Source organism: Atta colombica, unplaced genomic scaffold (assembly GCF_001594045.1).
Source record: "Atta colombica isolate Treedump-2 unplaced genomic scaffold, Acol1.0 scaffold137, whole genome shotgun sequence".
Lineage (NCBI taxonomy): Eukaryota > Metazoa > Arthropoda > Insecta > Hymenoptera > Formicidae > Atta > Atta colombica.
Window position 1 is genome coordinate 167,318 of NW_017259225.1, and position 6,644 is coordinate 173,961.

General features: G+C 36.6%; 1 protein-coding gene across 1 annotated transcript in view; it reads right to left on the minus strand.

The window, feature by feature from the left end:
- Positions 1-6,644, minus strand: part of LOC108684683 (serine/threonine-protein kinase 17B-like) — a 121,457-nt gene that overhangs the window by 25,300 nt on the left and 89,513 nt on the right. The window lies entirely within an intron of this gene.

The following is a 6,644-nucleotide window of genomic DNA, read 5'->3' on the forward strand; positions in this document are numbered from 1 at the left end:
GACGCGAATTTGGCGCAGCCTACTATTCGGTGCTGATTTTATAGCCGATATTATTACGCGGGTCTATTATTAGCGGACAGTAATATGCGTGGCCCGACACGCGACTTGCCCACGTTTATCATCGCCCCGGCGATTTGTTGCTCGAATAAACAAGTCGTCGGCGCATTAAATCCGTAGCGATATATATCGCATCTACGAAATATCGCACGACCAAGATTGTTGTAGGCGCTGTTCCGATCTACCAAGTGAAGAGAGACCTGTTTGTGACGATTGCGATCAAGAGAAAAATACTTTGTCGTCGAGAGGGAAAGAGCTGCTTTAATCGAGGTGAATACACGATTATTTTTCTTTGATTTCAATCGTTCAACGGTTGCTTTAGATCCTGGCAAGAATTTTTGAGAAATCTCCAAAACACACGCATTATTTACGTTATCAACAATTCAGTTGCATTTTTTTTCATGATTAATTGTACTCCTTCAATATCTTCCGATATACCGCGATACAACAATTAAAGATGGCGAATAAGGACCGAGTCGACTTGGTAACCACTAAAAAGGAAGGCTTCCGTATTCTGACAGAATAACTAGAAATTCCAGTTTGCAGTATGCGGTACAGAACTTTTATCGACGTTTTACGATCGCCATCGTATAGATTTCACGGGCAAATGCACGAGTCATATTTCCTATTTTTGCAAACTGCCCATTTGATAGAGCGTGCCCTCATCGCGAACTGACCACTCTTGTCTATTCTCGAATCAACGGCCGGGCATTCCGCGGGTAGAAACGGCCGCCCGCAAAGGATAAGCCGCAGAATGGATCGCGCAGCCGGATAACGGGAATGATGATTTTCCCACAAATGCACACGCGCAATTCTCTCGAAAATCTAGAGAAAATCTTTTTAAAAAATCAGCGTTATATTCTAAACTGTAACCCTTACATCTGTTTCCTAATAAAATTGTAAATCCACAGTTATAAAATTAGTTGTTTTTCACACATGTGTGTTTAATCTTGTCGATCTATTTTCATTTAATATAGAAAATTTATTTATTTAACATATTTTAAACAGTCCACTCTTTTTGTCTTCTTCATTTAATATAAGATAAATATGTTAAAAAGTAATACAAATATTATGCAAAAATTAATATAAGAATGTAACACTTTGACACAATTTGGAAACAAATTGTGAAAATATATTTCTTCGATAAAATTAATTTATCTTTTATTCATTCATCTTAGAATTTTTTTTACTTTTTAAAACTGTCTTATATTTTCAGGATATTTGTTTATGTATTCGCGTAAATTGTCCTATATTTCAATACTAAGGAAAATTAAATATTAATTTAACAGAAAATATTCAAATAAAAATTATGTTAAATAACATTCAAGTACGTTAAAAATTCAACATAAAAATTTTAACAAGAACCGGTTTAAAACAAATATAAAATGTTTTCTTATTGTGTTACGTCTTTTTTTTGTGTCTACAAAAATAAAATTATGATGTAAAAAACGTGCACAGATCTCTCATTTCATTTGTCTACTACGCGAGTCTTCGTTCTCCTAATTAATATTTGCCAACGTTCTCTACATGATGGATGTGCGTGAGTAACGTTTGCAGCCGACTCATCGCAACGGAATGCAAAACGGAGCATTAAGATCGGGGTTCGTGGCTCTGGGAAAGCACGAGAGAACACATGGAAAGACCGCAATTAACACGACTTCGTCGTGCAAATTCTCGAATTTGCACGGCCGGCGAACGCCGAGTTATTTCGTCGCACGCGGCGACGATGTTCTCAGCGCTCGCGCGACTTCTCTCCGGCGCGTCGCGGCGCGTCGTGGCGCGTCGTGGCGCGTCGTGGCGTGTCGGATATAGCTGCTCCGTTTCGAGCACGGTGAACTAGCACGGTGTGAGGCCGGCTTTAGAACACCGGCGCCCGAAAGTTCGTGGCCGTTGGCCAAGAAGGCCGCTTTGGACGTCGGCCAAGGAATTCGCGTGCATTTTTCCATTCATAACCGCGAAATCTATATTTAGCCGCGGCATATCGCGCGAATTCGTGGCACGGCGTTATTTTTAGGATGAACCCGAATGCGCTCGTTAACTTATTCGTCGGCCAATTGCCTTTCTCGGTCGGTGCTAGTAGCCGCGCGTCTTACGTTTCGTGCACGTAATAAGATGAACATTAAATCTTTTCCTCTTAAACGCAGGATTAATCGCTTTGAGAAAAATATTCCGCCAAACAGTATCGAGATCGCGCAAAATAATAATTATTCTAGAGTAATCGTTGTTGAAACATTTTTTGTAAAAAAATATTTTGTATGTGTTGAAAGCAGTCCTTGTTAAAATTCTTGTGTTAAATTTTAAATATATTCGAGTGTTAATTTAACAATTGTTATTTAAACATTTTACGTTGCCATTCAACATTTCTTAATGTTAAAATAATATAATTCCTGAATAAATAAACAAATATCTTAAAAATAATGTAGTTTTATAATATAAATTCTAAGATAAATTGATGAAATATGTTAATTTAATATATTATAAAAATGTCAATTTTATTGAAGAAATATACTTATTATGCTTATAAATTGTATCAGTGTAACATATTTTACGTTAACTTTTTACATAATATTTTGTTACTCACATATTTATATTGTATTAACAAAAAAATTTAACTGCACCGTTTGGGATACGTGAAGTGTATTAAATTCAACACAAATTTTCCAACCATGTTTAAATATCATTGATAAATAATAATAGGAATAAAAGAAACAAAAGATCATTCAACAGCTAAAATTAATTACAATTCCGCTCATCACAATTAAACATCTTGATTGGAATTCTAATTGATATGATTAGAATCTTCCGATTCATTTATTTTCAACAAGAAAATTTTCTCAGTGTATTCTTACCGTGAAAATTCTATAAAACTGCACCTCGTTAAGAGAACAAGAAAATTGCATCAGCTGTGCGAGCTCGTGGACAAACAAGGATAAATATCGCGTCAAAGTTATATACGCACATAAAACCTACCATCCATCTCATTGTATATTTGCTGTGTATCAACGGTGCAATGTACGTCTAAAAGAATTCCGTTGTGCATCCGCTTTGATGCGCCGTCACACGGATATGAACAAAAGCCATGCGATTCATCGCGACATGTATTTTCGCAATATGCAAAGCCGATGCGCATCTTGGCCGGCTTCCAAGACATATCGACTGTCGAAGTCTTCATCGGCTTATTTTTCTCAACGTTCTTGAATGACCGCGCGAAAAATAAACGCCATTCGCTCTCACAGGTCAATGAATCGAAAACATTGCGGAGCACATCTGAATAACGATGATTCACTGCTAGCCGCCGACAGAGGAGACTGTATTATTCTTATCCGTTTGAGCTAATTAATCGTCGTCGCTTATAGAATTTGCGATCCAAAAATATCGCTTCTGCATTCTTTGAGTCTCGAGAGAAAATTCATTATTGTTTGTAACAATGGCTGTTCTCCGTCAAGCTACACGATGACAATGTAATACAAAATGTTATAACTGTGATACAATGTTACACTGCTGGATATTATAAAAAGCTAAGTACAAATGTATAAAATATGTATATTATCAATTTTTCCAAAAATTATTTGATAGTCATGGTTATTTTATAAAATACTTATTTAATAAAATCATCGAGAAATATGAAAAATATATTTAAATATAATTTAAATCTAAATTAAAATTATTAAGTCTATTCTAAATATGCTATAATACTGAGCAATGCTGAAACTAAATAGCGTTTCAACAATTACTTTACATGGTGTAACGCAATGTAACACAACGTGCCCTTAGCTGGAAAACAGTCAATAATTATTTAAAACAATAAATTAGAATTGCGAATAAATTGAAATTGCGTAGCTGTAACCGCAATAATAACATCCGTATTATCATTCACGATATTGCGAAATTATCTTATCAGTTAGAAAACATTGAGCTATCAGGATGACTTGGTTCTGTGTAATCATCAGTTTTATCGCAGCGGCACAGGATCGATAAGATGCCGCAAAGGTCGATACGAATATGCAATATATTTCAGCGTGATTTTTTACAACTGCGAAAAAGATTCGATTACGAGATAATTGATGACGTTCATATATGAGTAACTATAGTTACATTCCTATAAATCTTGTAATCTTGTCGCGCAAAACGACGAAATAGAGAGACATATTTATTGGTTAATGATAAATCGATGTGATTAATGCAAAATCGCGAAAGTAAGTCAAGTAATTGGATTGTATAACTGCCGTCGTCGTTATGCGAGATACGTTAAAAAGGACATTCAGGATCAAGAAGTGGAAGTCTGAAACGCGTGCGAGAGCCTGACATGTGCGTGTCACCCTCCCCCCGGAACATTATTAATATAACTCGCTCGCCTTGGCTCACCCATATCGATCACGCCGGTAATCGATAAACACGTACTTCATATACCTACGCGAACGCAGTGTGCAAATCGCAAATTGCAAATCTTCGCCGCCAAATAGGAAAGACTGGTTGGGACGACGCGACGTCGCACGCTCGCCGTGACATAAAACTTCATCGTCGATGGTTGCGCGTCGTCGCAACCAACTCTCGCAAATTCGATCGCTTCGCTGATGAGAGAAAAAGAATTAAAGTTGCTCTCGTCGCTTACTTATTTTCAACGGGCGACACGCAATAATCAAATAACGAGATATATGAAAGTTAAAATGGGATTTATTTCTGATGATCACCACAATGGCAGCCCGGCATGATAAATAAGTTATTTTTAGTCCCGCGAGGATCACTCGTTTGAAATTATTAACGACTCTTCGGTTCAATTACGTTCTTTATGGATCTCCATTCGGTGATCTCGACGTTGTGTTAAATCGGTTATTTTTAGAGACCTTATAAGAGTATTCCTGGTAAACAAAAGTTGATAGAGAACAATAGGATTTCTATCAATTTGAACCGTTTCAAGTTTATATCATTTTCTACACTGAAAAAAAAAAAAGATTGGTTGCTGCAACAATTTAGATAGTAAAATATGACATGGCATTTTTATATAGCTGCAGCAATCAGTTTTTGATTGTGGCAGTAAATTTTTAATTGTGTTAGCCTATCGAAATTATATGCTGACATTGCGGATAGGCTAACGCAACTAAAAATTTGCTGCTACAACCAAAAACTGGTTGTTGCAGCCATATAAAAATGCTATGCCATATTTTACTATCTAAATTGTTGCAGCAATCAATCTTTTTCAGTGTAGAAAATTATATAAACTGCTGCAGCGATATAAAAATGCTGTGCCATATTTTACTATTTAAATTATTGCAGCAATTAATCTTTTCTTTCAGTGTATCGTTGACGAGTATCACGATTGATCGGATATGAATTCTATCATATTTTATCGGATTCTATAAAATTTGTATTGTAAGATTCCTATAAGATCTAATTAAAATTAGTGAATTTTAATCAGATCTTATAGGAATCTTACAATACAAATTCCATGTATTCAAAATGATAAGATTTCTCTATCATTCTCTAAATTTTTTTATCAGAGATTAGATGGCAAACTTTTGATTAGCTTGTTATTTTTGTCAACTTTAGAAAGTTAAAATGAATAAGACGATATAAACTATAGAATAAGATAGCGAAGATATATAAAAAGAAACGATATATATGTCCTTTTTCCTCACTCTTATTTTGACAAAATTGCTAGTGGCCAGACCTTGTTGTAGGATTCCTACTATTTAGTTCCTGCTATTCCTGGTTTCCAAATCCACCCTCCTGAGATTAAGCAAGACATTCCAGCTCAATTACGCGACTTTTATGAAACATCACGCCGCTTGAATGGAGTTCTGCCTGCGATGAAAAATTATTTTTAGTCTCACGGAAAATGCTGGGAGAAATCCGGGAACTTGACGCGAAACGTCACGAAGCGAGCATAATACGGCGGCGAAATACGGGAGGCTATTTTCGTACAGACGCCCTCGACGCTGCATACAAAAATATTTCGTGGGACAGAAACGTCCCATTCGCGCCCAATTCGTGGTGGAATTCCATCGCTGTGAGCTGTTTCGTGGCGTTCCATCATTTCGTAGGCCGCGCACGTGTTTGCGTCCGTGTCATCGATTTTTTAATAGAATGCATTGTCCATCGATCTGTGAAAAAAGAAGTATCGCTTGCTGCCGTGAATCGCAGGTTCGATGATTACGACGGAATTCAGAAACGTCGAAGGGAGAGGCGCGTATAGGATTAGATGAATCATGGAGGAGTATACGATGATATGCGGCCCGATCTATTTTCATTTCTTCCACCGCAAAGTGTCAGGTGACATAACCGCGTGGTAATGCAAGACCGATTTTAAATGCTCTTTCGCTTTTGTGTCTCTTGACGAGACGTGAATGCGTGCACGTGCAAAAGTGTACACGTGCAAAAATGCTCACGTGAAAAAATGTCGGTGCGTAGCTCTACTGATAGAATTACGTTTGCCGACCAAGATTAACTTGAGAATAGTCGACTAATTCTTTTTTATGTAAACGACTACCTGAGATGCTTTTACACACCAATTAAAAGTCATTATTATTAATTACATTGTGCGTTGTTGATTGTTCTACACTTTATTTCAGATAATTATATATATATAT